Below are 15,598 nucleotides of genomic sequence, written 5' to 3'. Positions count from 1 at the left end.
AGAAAACTGGGCGTTACTGATATTAGAATGCATTATTCACTGTCACCCTCCACACCATTTATTTCCTTCTATTTCTGATGTCTTTTTGATGAATTCTGAGTGCCTTATCTCATCCCTCCTTTTGCTGTTTGAAAACGTTTCCCTCCTGGACTGGCTTCTTATCTAGAGTGGCTCTGGATGGGCTCAGCGCAGAGCTGGAATCAACATCCCCACTGGTCCGCTGGCAAGGTCGAAAAAGGAAAGCATTGGCTGGGGGGCGAAAGCGAGCCAAGGAGCTCAACTGTTTCTTCATCCTCCTCTCTCCGCTGGGGTTGGAGATAGATTACTATGACATTCTTATATTTCTCCATAGATACTGGAGCTCATACTGGCCTCTTGTTCGCCACGGAGTTCATGAGCAGAAAGCTAAACTGTCTCCATGTTTCCACTGAGAGTCAGGAAGCTAATTGTTTGAAGGAGGAATTGCTCGGAAAAACATGTTAATTATAACAATGAGCTTACTATCACACATATTCAGACATTTGAAGGTGGGTTTTTCCACTCAGATAGTCAGCATCCCATAACCTCTTAACCGCCTCTGTTGTGTTAAATGACAGGATTGTAAAGCAGTAGGACACAGTAGGGCAGGGACGATATGCTTACCCCATGATTCAACACTATCAAAATACTTGGGTGCCAATCATGTGTGTACTGTGATTCTGGAAGTGTTGCAATTCAATATTATTATTTATTGTGATTATTTTATCACTAGACCATGGGGAAAAACACTTCTAGAGAAGATATGTCATGAGACATATTTCCAAGGAGATTACTGCGTAGAGAGACTGTTTTTATGGTCTGTTATTCCAGTGAAGCACTTTGGGACCTTGCTCTGTGAATGGTTTTATATTAAATAAACTTTACCTACTTGCTTACTAAAATGTACAACATGTTGAATAAATGATTGTTTAGAAGTAAACTTAAACTGCTACATTTAGCCGTCCCTGCAGTCCATATATTAAAAGAGTAGGTGGCGCTGCTCTTGCGATGTGGACTTGTGGTCGTATTGTTTTTATTACTTTTATTATTTAGGGAATAAATGACATGTCAGTGCAAGTGTTAGTATGTATGATGTCTATATGTGTTAGTCTATTTGTGTAAGCTGTATGATGCAGTGACTTTGAGTCCAAAACAAATTTCCCTGTGGTACAGTAAAGTATACCTTACTTTCATTTATTTGTGCCCGCCACCACAATACCAACATTGACGACCACTTAATGATTTCCTGCTAATAAGGCGATTAATCTAGCTCAGTGGATCCCAACTGGTGGGTTGCAGTCCAAAAGAATGAACCTCAAGTGACAAGTGACCTCAAGTGATATGTCAAGTTTGTAAAAAACATGCATTATTTTGAAGTAAAGTGAATTTTCTGTACAGAGCTTTTATTTTGAAGTGCTGTTTCTTGCTGTAGAGTCAGTGACTATCGGAGAGCTGCTTGACAGAGTGCAAGCTAGCTCGATGGTATGGTCAAATGCTTGTATGATGCTGCATATATTTAACTGTGGACTTGAACTAATGACTACGGAGAAATCTGGACCCCTTGGCTGGACCAGTTGGGAACCACTGATCCAGCTCATGCACCACACAATCCCTCCGCCTCACTCCCTGCTTTTAAGAGACTATTCTCTGGGAGGAGAGTGGGTGGAAGCTCTGGAGACTGAGATTCGGTAGCAGCTGCGGCAACCCAAATTCAGCTGGTGCAAACACCAGTGCTGGGGTTCACAGTGGGCTGGGTCTAATCTGTGTAATGGCAGCAACAGAAAGTTTGCTGATTCGACTGGAGTTAATGCTGCGCTAGCTGAATTCGAGTTGCTATTTGAGCTGCTGAAGGACTATGTCTTTGGACAGTCTGCCATTTTCTGCTTTCTTGCTTTGGCTTTGTTTTTGTTGAAACAGATTTGATGTCATGTTAGTCTTAGCTACTGCAATAAAGGGGGCACTTATTTCCACCTCTGCATTTAAATTTTATCGATTCAGGCATCAAAAAAATTACTGAAAAATTGTGATACTTAGGTGAATTGAATTTTCCCATCACTAGTAATCTGCAACAGCATCTCACATCTTTTTAATATTCAGTTGAGCTGGGATACATTACTGAATCCACAAATCCCATCAAATCATGACTCTGGAATGTCAGAAATAGCCAAAAATAAGACTCAAGGGCGATTTGTAGTTGTGTGTCAAGGGGTTATGTTGTAACTTTTGAGACATTGCTATGGCCTATTGTGGGAAAGCAGTCTACCCCTTGCTTCAATTATAAACACAGCTTCATTCCCTCTATGCCTCTTAGTTCATGAGTCATTGAAATCATTGATTGATAGCCCACTCTTGTTTCTACTCTCATAATGTTGTTAAAAGAGACGTTTATGACCGCAGGGCTCAATAAGAAAATTGATTTATTGAGGTTCTTTGTAAAGCTGCATTGAGAAGGAAGAATGGGTCAGGAGTCACATCTGTCATTCACTTTATTGCTGCAGACACAACATGTAAAAGGAAGTCATTATGGTGACAAAGCTGCGATTGCCCAAGTCCTCCCACCTGCAGGTAGGGTAGCTGATAGTGAAGGACAGAGGGATGGATGATCCTGTTATGATGCGTGTCACTCCAAGGTGGGAAAATAAAAACGTGAGTGAGGGATTGTCTCAGTCTCTCTGATAAAAGGAGGGATGAGTGAGGATGACGAAGTGGGAGATGTGCCAATACATGTGTGAGGGCTGTGATGAAGAACAGCTGTTTGGTGAGGATTCATTGATGTTTGTGTGTGTGAATGCACGAGACATGGCAATATTTATGCAAGGAGTGACGCCTCACATACAAACACGCAGCTTGCAGTCACAGATGAAAGGCGGTAAACCTTAATGGCAGGTTGGCTATACATAATGGTGTCTAACCACAGGCATTTTTCTTGGAAGCCATCTGACATTAAGTGTGGTCACAGACGGCGTGTAACACTTGACTCATGGTAGCTGTAAGTCACTGAAGAATCTGAATTCACAGGAAAATCCGCCCTGAAGAAACTGGATTGATTTTGGATGTAAATCCTTTTGATTTTTCAAGCATCTTGCTATTTTGTTATTGCTTTGGGTTCTGTTAAATCTATAAAACTGTGGGTAAATAGGTGATATTCAGTAACCTCTAAAAACTGTTCTTGTCATGAACCATTAGGGCTTCACACACCAAGACAACCATCGGCCGTCAGTCGATGTCAGACCGTCTGTGTGCATTGTTGACACATGTTGGCTCTTGTCAGTTGTTTTTCAGCAAATTCAGCGTGTTGAATTTATGTTGGACCCGGTGGAGGCCACATGTGAATGAAATCACTCTGATAGGCAGTTTCAGCTCAGTGCAAAAGAAGACAAATGGAAGTAAGGAAAGTAAACCAAGAACTAAAGTCAAAAGGGCATAAGATCAAAACAAATTAGTTACATTTGGTTAGATTATTTTTGTAGCCATTGTGCTCTTAAGCAGAAACTGTTCATAATTGTCTGTTATTGTTTGCCAGCACATGGTTAATATCCTTTGTTCTTTCTACATAAGGGTTGTGTTGTTACTGTGCTAACTGGTCAACTAGCATCTTGAATCTGTCCTGTCAGTCTTTCGATTTCCCTTTTTGAATAATGAATACTGACTACTGACGCCTGCTGGTATGAAGAGTTATTTGCTCTCAAGCAGACGCAGAACAAGTGTGCTAGTTGGCTGTTTGCTGTAGTCTTCGTGGTGTGTTCAAGTGCAGCTTTTTGGAAGAGACACAATGTGAGGCAATGCAACAGCTGGCCTTCATTGCCACTATTCCTGAGCCTTTATAGTAAGAGCATTTTAGGTCCCTTGTGGATGAAAGTTACATTGAAAAAGCACATTACGTCCTTTGTGTAATCCTCATCATGCTCTTGGATCTCTTTGACCCTGCTTGTTTCACAATCAGTTTTTTTTAATGTTTAACCAGAACCAAGAGCAGAGAGCACATCAAACCAGTCTTGGCTGCTCTGCACTGACTTTCTGTTACGTTTAGATTTTAAGCTCCTCCTTCTTGAATACAAAGCCCTAAATAGGCTGGGACCGAGCTACATTGCTAACTCCCTTGTTAACTATTTGCCTCCAAGAACACTGCGATCATCTGCTGCCAGTTTATTGGAGGTTCCCAGCAACAGCCGGGAGAAGATCGGGGATGCAGCCTTTGTCAGTTACACCCCAAAGCTATGGAACCTACTACGTATAGATATCAGGGAAGCCAGCTCGCGAAATATTTTTAAAAGAAAGCTAAAAATGTATCTATTCATTTTCGCCTTTAACTAGCTTTGACTTCCTGATACAGGTCTGAAACTCTTTCTACACTTTTACTTTCTATTTACACTTCACGCTACTGCAACTCTTAAAATCTTACTTGATTTTATGATTTATAGCTTTGCAATTCTGTGAATTTATGAACGCGTTCTGTTTTATGTCCTATTTTCATGTTTAGTTCTTATTGTAAAGAACTCTGTGCTGCATTTCTTGTATGAAAGGTGCTATTTGAATAAAGTTTATTATTATTATCACAAGCAGTGTTACAAATAGCATACCCAGTGTCTTCCTACAGTATCTTGTAACCCACGTGTTTATGAGAATATAATTTATCCTTGAGTAAAACACAGTATCAGCACTGTGCCCCACAGTCACGTGGCATGATCAGATCAGTAATATTTTCATGGTTTAATCTGAGATAGAGGGGCACCAGCAACCACAAAGGCTACAAAGGCTTCCGTGTTATTTTAATCCATCTCCCAGGAAACTCCTGCTTGTATCAGCGATATGAGGACATTCGGAGGGCTAATTACTGGCAACCCTCTAGCTTGATTTCATCCCCCTTACTTTACTTTTATCCTACTGACTTCCCATCACATCTCTGTCTTCATCCTTCTCCCTCCTCTTCCCCGTGGCCCACACCATCCCTCTAGACTATAGAAAGATGATCTCCAGAGTCTGAAGATCATTTTAGAAGCCAAGGGTCTAAGAAATGGCATGGCGGAGGTTTTTTATTGTGTGCTCTGTATCAGTTTTCATTTTCTTGTCTTTCTTATGATTGTAGCATAATCATTACATGATGAAGCACATGCCATAAAGCACATATTTAATTGATAATTCTCATTCACATCATAGCCCCTTGTAAAAAGCCTGCAGTGCAGTAATGCTGTTTAAAGAGCTACCTCCTAGACTTTTTCTCTCTTTATAACCAATGCCCTTGTGGGTCCTTGGACTGATTCCACCCCCAGTGCCCTGTTTTTATTCTGAATCTGGACCTTGGCCCCTCAATGCAGAAGACATATGGTCCAGATGTCAGCACAGATGATGGGGCCACATAGACCTCACCACATCATCTGCCAACTGCACTGACATCTGCATGCGTAGTACCTTTGTTGTCAATAGGAAATGACCTCTTAAAGTTAATTTAGTAGCACTGTGCCACCAAGACTAAACACTGGAAAAAGCTGGTAGTCATCAACTGTCTTGCTCATCATTAGAAAGGCTGCGTAAAAGCTCTGAGCGAGAATTCCTCAAATTTGTTTTGGTTGTTAAATAGTCACTCATAGTGCCCATCTAATTTTAACAAATGTCTTGTAAGTCTAGCTAGGGTGAGTAACAGAGGAGGCAGCTTTGGAAACTAGGCGTATGACATGTGGAAACTCTGATGGGTTTTGTTTAGATTGAGGCTGTTTTAGAAAGGCTCACGAGCATGCGAGCTGCACGCTTGTTGACGACCACATTGAGATATTGCATCCTCTTGAAGATGTTTGAGTTGGCAGAGAATTTGCAGTGAGAGTTTACAGCCAAATCAACTTATTCTGATTTGTGTGTTTTGTTGTCTTGAATTCCAAAAGATTGGTAAACATAGATGATTTTCAATAATACTACTCTATTAAGTAGATGATGTACTGATTTCTGCCAATTTGGTGATGTTTTGCGTAATTACTGGCTTGTAGACTGAAGTTGTCAGACTACTGAGTTGTTATACCATAGATTAGAGCAGTGGTTCCCAACTGGTTGGTTGCAGTCCAAAAGTGGGTTGCAAGTCCATTCCGAAAGGACTACAAGTGACAAGTTTGCAAAAAAACATTATGTACGGTGAATTTCCGGTACAGAGCTTTTATTTCTAAGTGCATTTTCCCGCTGTATAATGAATAAGCGAATGGACAGCTACTTGACAGAGGCAGCAGACTAGCTTGACGACATGGCCAAACGCAAGTATGACGCTGAATGTGTTAAACCTTGTGGAGCCTGAACTAATGACCAAGAAAGAATCTGGACCCTGTGGCTGGACCACTTGGGAACCACTGGACAAGAGGAAGTGATTTCTTGACCTAGAAATAAAATCTCTAAAACAAGCATGTGTTTATTACAGGCATGCAGTAAGTGGGTCATAAACTGTGAAGAAATGGACAAGACTGTTGAGGCTAATGTCCTTTAAGCTACGACTTTGCAAGGAAATAAGTTTGATTTTATCTTTGAATAAAAACATTGTTGTGTTAAATCCAGTCTCAGAACCCATTGACAATTGTCTAATGAGGATAAAGCCTCTGGAGGCAACAACCAATATTTACGGAGATATGGTGTAGCCAGCAGATATCCGGGCAAACACTCAAACTCTCTCATGTGCAGCTTATTTTTTTACCGTCCGATTAGCAACTTGAGACAGATCCAGACAACATTTTGGCTGATCTCTATTAACAGATATCTGCATATGAATGCTGAGAGAAAGCATTCCACCTTTTTTGCTCTCCACATTAACGGTTTACCTGTATGCAACCTAAATCCGCTCAGGTGTGATTGTTCAATATTACTCAGACTGCAAACGGAAAACAAAACACTTCTGATACCAAAATTTTGTCCTGTTTTGTAACTTTTCTGCATACGATTGCAGATATCTGTTTTTAGAGATCATGTTAAACCACTGGAAGTGTTTGATCTGTGTGGGAAAGGAGGTTTTCCTAGCAGAGCATTTAGCTATGAATGTTTCATTTTTAGCAAGTCAAAGTAAGAAAATAATTGATAACATTAAAATGAGTGAATGCAACTTAGGTGAGCTCATTCCTCGGTCCTGGTATTGTACATGCTGGTTGACTGGCATGACTCACTGTGACATTTAATGGAACTGAACCATTGTTAACAAAATTTGTTTAACCTGTGATTTCCCTGCTATTGTAAGTCAAAACGTCTGTCGTGAAAGGGATATATTCACATCTACTATGATAGTTCTACTGACAAATTAAATATTCACAATGTGAAATATGTGACTCTCTCAGTCATAATAATTATCTGAAACAGGACACAGCTGTAATCCTGTGAGCGTTGACTGAAAAGATACAAACCAATAAATCAGATAAAGTTTTCTTTATAGTTGTCTTTATTATCTTTATATCCCGTTGAGCAACCCTATTAAAACATTTTATCTAGTTCCACAGCCAGGGGGTGTAATTGCAGGCCCACGGAGGCAAACGCGTTCAAACACTGCTATTTGGCAAATCCCCAGAAAAACTAAAATCCTGCCCTTCTGGCTATTGGTTTGCTTCACTGCTTCCTGCCTTGTACTTCAATAGTAGTTGCTTAGGAAGGAGAGATCACTTTCTCTGTCTAGACTTTACAAACCATTAAGGCTACTGAAACATCTACTAAATTTGCACTAAGCAGACCGGAGGTTGCCGTTACTCAGGTCTATATCCATGGGAGGTTGACAGCTGCTCCGCTCCGACCCTGCCTGCAAAATGTATCGTTAAGAGGTGTCATGAAACTGATAGGTCTCTCTGGGAATTCAGTCCTACAGGGAGAATTCAGCTCAACCTCTCATTTCATCCCTTTTTCATTCTCGCTCTGTTCAGCATGAGATGCTCGTAAAGGGCCTGGATGATGTGACTGTTGTAGTGAGCTGGGGACTGAACACAATGAGTACTTCTAAACAGAGGGGAAAGGCCAGGTCTGTTCCTTTTGTGTCACTCATCCCCCGTTTCTTACTTTGCTTTTTTCTTCTTTCCTCTTTAAATGTAAGAAGAAGCCAAGTTGATAAAATTCTTCCCCTCTTGTACTTGACCTAGCTTTGTTTCCCTACCACTCATTTCTTTTGTCTCTGTTCTGCAATGTTATGACTCCCTCATCACTCTCATACTTGTTCCCTCCCTCCCTCCTCACATAGCGCTCGAGCTCTTCCTCCCTCCCTCCCTCTCTGTCTCTCATTCATGCACCAGCGCCGTATCGACTACGTTTGTCATGTGGCTGTCTTCCCTCATTCGTCTGCCTGGCCACTGATCGGATACACGCCACTGCTTTGTAAGTAGTTAGCCACGTTTTTTTTTTTGTTTGTTTTTTTTGTTTACTCTTCACCTCCCTCCTCTTCCTGCTCCTCTTGGAGGCTCTAACAACTGTTGCTGTCTCCTCAGTATGGCAGAGGCTGGCTAGCATACCGACGGGCTCAGAGACACAGACGGACAGGATGATCACACAGGACTTAAGGGATCCACTGAGAAAAGGTTGTGCACAGGGACAGATTAGATGAAAGGAAGTTGGGGAGAAGCGGAGGGGGAGGGAGCCACGAGCCAGTCTATGCATCATTATTATCATCTCCTGTCTCGAGTGTCAAGTGTTGGGAGAAGGGACTTTCAGCGGTGAAGGGACACCCTCTAATTAAGCAGGATGTGGGGCTTTGGACAAGCTGGCTCACATGTTAATGAGACCTCTTTATACACTGGAGTGGCTGCAGCTTCTTAGTCACAGTTGGGACAACAATGGGAGTGTGTCACTGCTCAGCAATGCTTGTGTCTGTGCTCATTTACACACTACTTTATATCTGTTCACACAACTTAACCTTTTAGAGACAAAGATCGATGTTTATGTTTTGTTGTCCTGTTGAGTTGTATACTTTTATACCATATTGTAGCAGCCTGTGCCTCTGTTTTTCCGCCTCGTGAATATTGAATTTGTTTGGGAGCAGCTTGCTCAGCTTAGAAAAAAAAATTCAAAAGAGAAGGTTTATCTGCTTACAGGAACTGTTGTTTGCACCCTGACTCCCCTCTGTATTTTCAACACAATCCCTTTACTGTCTGCATAGAAATTCCAGCCACACTAAAAGGATTTTTTTTCACAGGATTTTAACTGTAATAAAAGAACCTGAGGGTGAAATAGAGAGAAGTGCACACTGAGACTGAGATGGGGAGTGATTGATTTGGAAACCCTTTTCTCGTTTGCTGAAATGTGAAGGGGGAAAAAGTCCATGCTCAGCTGTGTTTGGAGTACAGTCAAGTTAATGCAACTTGATCTGTGGCTTATCGGTGACTATTTTTGCTGTATGTATATTGGATAATCCCACCCCTCCTCCAACACGTTTCTTCCTCATCAGTTGTAAACAGGAAGACACAATACACAGTATCTGCGCGGTTGCTAATGCTTTTAGCCAGAGAGAGTGGATTTGATGATTTGTTTAGTTCTTGCTTTCAGTTCAGTCTGTGTTTATCTCATGGTGGAGTGGAAACTGTTTGTCAGTAGACTCTTAATTTCCATTCATATGTCACTGGGCAGTGGAGTCGCATCAAGTTTAATTCAACCTGAGCTCACTCAGCTGACTTGCAAGTGAATTAAAGGCATGATGTTAAACCCTACAAGTGATATGCCAGTATAGAAAGCTTAAGCCAGAGCAAGAGCTTCTTAAAGATATTTTTGGAAGGTCACTGTGTTTATTTTCCCCAGACTACAGTGCATTTTGTTACAGAGCCTTACCTAAAGGAGAAACAAGAAATGTCATAGGTGACATCAAAAACACTAGAGGTATTGGATTAAGCCCAATACTTGAAGCGGTGGGAGGTGGCCTCATGTTACCTCTGTGCCCTTTTACCTTGGTGCATTTTTTTTTCTCCTTTCTTTCTTTTCAAGTATAAAAACCGAAAAAAATAATCCTGGCCAACTTTCAAAGTGCTGATTGGCATGTTTCCACGCCTTCCCTGATTCCCTTTTTTCACCCACGTGGGAGAACTGAGGCCAGGCTCTGACAGAATGAATTGACAGGGAAACAAACCATTTAAAAAACTATCCACTGCCAACTCTGGAGACACAGAGAGAAACTACAGTTGCCACTTAAAAGCAGTCTTGATTTGAATGAGACCAAAGTTAAAAAGATAGATAAATAAAAATACATGCATGATTGATGCTACCAGTTTACTGTAGAAAGTCAACGAAAATGTAATTCTGAAGATTTGGTCAATTAAGGCTTCTTACAAGTGTTACTTGTTCTTTGATCTGCCCTCGTTAGCTCACCTGTTCTGTGTTACTTTGTTATCCATCACTTAGGGGTCAGTTCACTCCAAAATCAGAAATGATAATGTTGAATATAAAGCCCAGTTCAGACCAATGATTCGTGACGAGACAAAACCTTTTGAGAACGTTGCAGAGAAAAGTTGTAGCCGTGTGAACTGGCCAGTCTGAGCTCAACTCAAGCTGGCTGATGGTGTCACTTGCAACTCCGCTGGTCAAATCGCCGGTGGCTGGTTTTAGAACATAAAGGCCATCACCTGTTTCTACAGCCAATCAGCTTGTAGTGAAGTGCGATGGTCAAGACAGAATGACCGCTCACGGTTTGTTGGTGTTGTATGTTCTCATGCCCCCTCATACACAAACTCTCTTCTCATTGACGAACTAATTGCTGCTGCTCACTTACATTATTGTGGTGTATTTATTATGAGTACAGTCCATCTGATACTCGTTTTGTTTATGTTTTTCGCCGTTTCATCACTACTACAAATGCACCTGTAGCCAGTATCTCACTATCCCTATCCTTATTCATATTTTAAGAAGGTACAAATTGTATTCAGCCACAAAATAAACCTAAATAGCTGGAAAACAGAACAAAAGTACAGAGAGTTGTTGCATAGAGATGATACACCATCTCATCTAGTTGCATTGGTGTGAACCGGCAGGTTTTTAAGAATGATACAGAAGGGCGCATTAAAAGTAGTTGCCTGTCTCAACTCGTACTCGTCGCAAATCTTTGGTCTGAACTGGGCTTAATGGAAGTAGATGGCACTCAAACAAAAGCAAATAAATTTGAAAAACTCAACAGCAATTTCTCTTTGTAGAAATAATGACCCTGTTACTCAAGACAATCCACAGACCTTGTTTTGAACAGTTTCCTGTGAGAATTTTTTTCTTTCTACCTAACTACACCTGCCAACTGTGTCACTGGGCAGAGAAGAATATTTAGATTTTTGGATGAACTGTTCCTTTAAATAAAGAGTGACACTGGTAGTTGTTACTGAGGAGACCGTCTCACCACCAGCAGTGACAAGCCTGTCACAGAAAATGCAGAGTAGTTTGGAGACTGGATTTTGGAGGTTGTTATGGAGACAAGGTAGAGCAGAATGTCAGGAAGCGATAATAGAGATACGGACAGAGCGTACCAACCACACTGATGACTGGGAGGAATTGTACGTGCATATTCATGAAGCTGCCAGTAGGACTGATCTGTGTTTACTACAGGTCACATCTGATGGTGACAATTCCCGTGTCCATGTGGCATCGAATCTGCCACAAAGCTCAGGATTTTAAGTGATGATTAGTCTGTGGTCTTCCACTGAGCCCTGTTGTTGTGTAAAGGCTTCCTGTGTGTCTCTGTTCTCAACCACAGACTTATACTATATCCAGCACACCGTATTTAAGAAAAACACAGGTCTTACATCTTAAGACAGACTCGCATTGCAATCTTTAAGTTTATTGGAGGATGATGGTAAACAGCAGTTTTGTACTTAAAGTTGAGTGCTTTGTTTGTAATTCGATCTTAACATAGCGGGCATTTTATCTGCATTAAGTCATGCTGTTGAAATGTCATTAAGAAAGATAGAAAAGTCATTATGTTGTGGAAACACCTTTAAGAGTAACCGCCGAACAACACATGCAATCATTCTCCAGCTTCATGAATGTGGTCACTTTGTATGTTTAGCCTGACAGCCATGTATGATTGATGGAGCATCATTATACCTTAATCCTGATTTCAAGAAGGTGTCATGCACCATTTAAGTTGCTCAAAATATTGTTTGCACCAACCACAGATAGATTCCCATTTAGATTCCTGTAATTGTATTTCTGATCTGGTTTGTTTTTGTTCTTTTTTTAACCTTTACCTGGTTGAGTGATTCCACTGCAAGAAATAAGCTCAGATTCTCTGCAGTCAACGCTAATGACAGTGAGTCAGCAAATTATGCTCACAGAATCCGACCATGGACTGCGGAAGGTGAAGGTGATCTTGGAGTCAGGTGAAAAGCCACTGTCACACCTATAAAGATGCCAGGAAGTCAGAACTAATTACTCTCCTACTGCATCAAACAAACACCATCATAATGGTGAACATGTCCAGAAAATGTGGCATAAGCAGGGACACACATCAATGCAGCATTTAGCATTCTGCTAAAAACAAAAACTGCATTTCCTACAGGAAAATATTCAGTACCCATTTTATCCAGTTCCGACTGATGGAGCATCTTTAGGCACTTAAATAATCAATTTGTTTTCATTCAGTAGACACCAAAAAACATTGGGACTCTCAGTCATAAAAACAGCAACAAGCTTGAATCACCTACACATACTATAGATATTCAACAAAATAGCCAGAGCTGTAAACAGCACATTTATTTTCAAACCACCCAGTCATGCTTTTGAAAAAGCACTCAGACAGTCAATTAAAAGCCTGTTTACCGCTGAGTGTGTCAGTCGAAAAATTCAAACTGTTATTAAGGTGGCAGAGCAGCAACACATGCTCGCTGTGTCCCTGTAAGTGCACCTCTTAAAGTAGACAAACCAATAGTATGCTGGAGCTGTGAGTCCTGTGGAAGGGAATTTACAGGTAGCAGATGGACTACTGGAACCAGCTGTTGTTTACTAGGAAGGAGGGAGGGATTGTGGTCAATTTAGTTCACAGAGGCAAAGACATGCATGCAGCGGCACCTGCAAACACCACGCTTTAATTTTAAGTCTGTTTGAAAAGTGCAAAACAAACATTGTTGGACTGATACTGTGGCAGCCTCTGAGGAGGAGCGCCACAACACAGAGCTGTGGTAAACTGAAGATTTGATAATCCTGTTTATGACTGCAAGGCCGCCACTTCCAAGGTTTAAATGGAGGCAGAGGACATGAATAGTAACAACCTGTATTTAGTAAGTATTGTATTGTGCTATTTCCACTGAGCCACTTATGCCACATTTCAACTGCATGGTACGTCACGGCTCTGCTCAGCTCGACTGGCTTTTTTTTAGTTTTCTATTAGCGAAAGTTGGGGATAGTACCTGGTAGATTTTTAGTACCAACATGGTGAAGGTTCCAGCCGAGCTGAGCTGATGCTAGAAGGTGAAGTTACTATACTTCAAACCACTTCGCAGATGGCATCGATATGGCAATCAGCTGAGAATCCCACCCTCACTGTAAAGGTACCGTCTGTGGTGGAAAACCAAATAGAAAAAAAGGACCTGGTACCAAATGTGAGTTGGTTTGACTTAAGTTTCGCTGAACCATGCAGTGGAAAGGAGGCTTTAATAAGGGATGCTCACCTGCTTAGGTCAGCCAGAGTTGGTTTTACTGGGCAGCTCGCAGGTGTGTATAGCTTGTGGAGTGTGTGGGAAGGAAGTGCTGGATTTAAGTGTCATTCTACTGTACTTAAATAACACTAAAACTAAAATGCTTCTTTTAATCTTCAACTTTCGAAATGTTCTTCCTGAAGTTTTCTTTCATAGAAATGAGTCCTAACTGTCTGGGGCAGGCCTGTTGACCCTTTAACTGCTCTACATGGCACTTATCACACAACTTATTCACTGTCAGCAGGGTACTTACCCTTGGCAACAACTCAGCACATGAAAGAGTGATATCTGCTGTGTTAAAGGAAATTTACATTTCTTTTTCAAACTGATTCTTATTTTTGCTGTTTTATTCATCAATTCTGACCATTTCAATGTGAGAGTTAGTTACTGTCATCTGGGGACATCACTAGAACAGTGTCCAAGAGGGCAAGCAACACAAGTGATTAGATTATCACACATATCACGCCCGTAATTAAATAAACCTCCAATTTGACAATATTTTCTAAACCAACTGTTGTTTTCTGTCCTTCACAACGAGGGTAGCTGGTAGATAAAGTTGATCAGGTAGTAACTAAGGTTTACTTGTATTGTGTAGCCCACTATACTCTCAAGTGCTTGGGTTGATTTACGTTTATACGAGCTTTAAACAGTTTGCTTTTATGCAAACTAGCTGAACCGGCATTTGTCATTAGGCTGTAACATGTATAAAGTGGTCAACATATTATTATGTTTATGAATGAACTAAGGGAGACACTAGTGTCTTGACAAGTTGTGAGCAGGCAACATGAAGGAGATCAGATTTCAGTAGAGCTGGAAGTGGCAGAGTTTATAAGAAAGTTGAAGTGTTTTTTGGAGTGAGGAGAGGAAACATGGCAAACCTGGTGTAAAGAAAAAAAACCTGCACCAGTATGGCAACATATTGGATTTGAAACTGACGAAGGAGTTGTCTTAAATAACCCTGACTGATATAGTGCTCTCGCCTAGAGCTGAACTTTTAGCAGTGACCCACCGTATGGCACTGGCACACTGTAAAGGTTGATTCTCACTGCCGCGATGCGGAAATGCGGGATGGATTTGCGGAATATTGGCGCAGCGCTTTTCCGCATTTAAACCATACACACAGGCGCGGTACAGACACGGTGCGGAATTTCGCGTTGTTGTGTTCCAAGTCCGCACTGTATGAATGGGTGTGGGTGAACATGGATGAGAGTAGCAGTAGCGAGCTAGCAAGCTAACGTTTAACAAGCATCAACATCAACTTTCTTTAGCACTTACCACTCTCACCGCAGCCACCAAGCTGGACAATTGACTACCAGACGTTGTCCTTTAATTCATTGTTGATAAAATCATCCCGTCTTTTATCAAAAACGACGGAGTGCTGTGAAACAAGGTTTATCAACCTTTCTCCCATACTGTCCTGCCTGACTGGAGTTTGGACGCTCCCGGGTCTGCGTGACGTCACTATAAACAAACAGTTTCATTGGCCTAGCTGTGTAGTTCCGCCGGCGAATTCCGCAGGGGTCAAAGTCTGGGCGGAAACTTTTTTCACTGCACAAAAGTTCCGCCCTGGTGTGCAAACTTCCATAAGAACCCATGAAATCGGCTTTTATAATTTTCTGTGAGAATAATCTGCGCGGATATTCGCCCTTAGTGAGAATGGACTTTAAGCAAGGAAACAAAGGGCTTGGTGGGGATGACCACAGCAAGCGAACACGCCGTCTGCGGTCATTTTAAGTTGACCAGGAGACTTCACTACATGTCATCTGGCTGTTGAAACAGGTGACGGCCTTATGTTCTAAAGCTAGCCACCGACAATTTGACCAGCTGAGTTGCACGTGACACCGTGAGCTCAGACCTGCTAGTTCACACCACTGCAGCTTTTCTCTGCAATGGTTTCTTCCTGTTGGTCTGAACTGGACTTTATGCTCCACTAAGGGGTGGCTCCTGAGACAACTGTGACACCTGGTAAAATTGGGTATACC

The 15,598-nt window shown here is 41.5% G+C and overlaps 1 protein-coding gene across 4 annotated transcripts in view; it reads left to right on the top strand.

Annotated features, from left to right (window-relative positions):
• The window catches only part of peak1 (pseudopodium-enriched atypical kinase 1), a 156,396-nt gene that overhangs the window by 61,505 nt on the left and 79,293 nt on the right, over positions 1-15,598 (top strand). The window contains exon 1 of one of the 4 annotated variants that reach the window (XM_033634789.2): positions 8,254-8,334. The exons of the other annotated variants lie outside the window; for them this stretch is intronic. The gene's annotated coding sequence lies outside the window, so the exon portion shown is untranslated. Of the gene's footprint in view, positions 1-8,253; positions 8,335-15,598 lie in introns of those variants that run through there. 4 annotated transcript variants of the gene reach the window in all.

The sequence above is a fragment of the Epinephelus lanceolatus genome, chromosome 5 (assembly GCF_041903045.1).
Source record: "Epinephelus lanceolatus isolate andai-2023 chromosome 5, ASM4190304v1, whole genome shotgun sequence".
Classification (NCBI taxonomy): domain Eukaryota; kingdom Metazoa; phylum Chordata; class Actinopteri; order Perciformes; family Serranidae; genus Epinephelus; species Epinephelus lanceolatus.
Note: the sequence above shows the minus strand (reverse complement) of the source record. Positions and strands in the feature narration are given on the sequence as shown.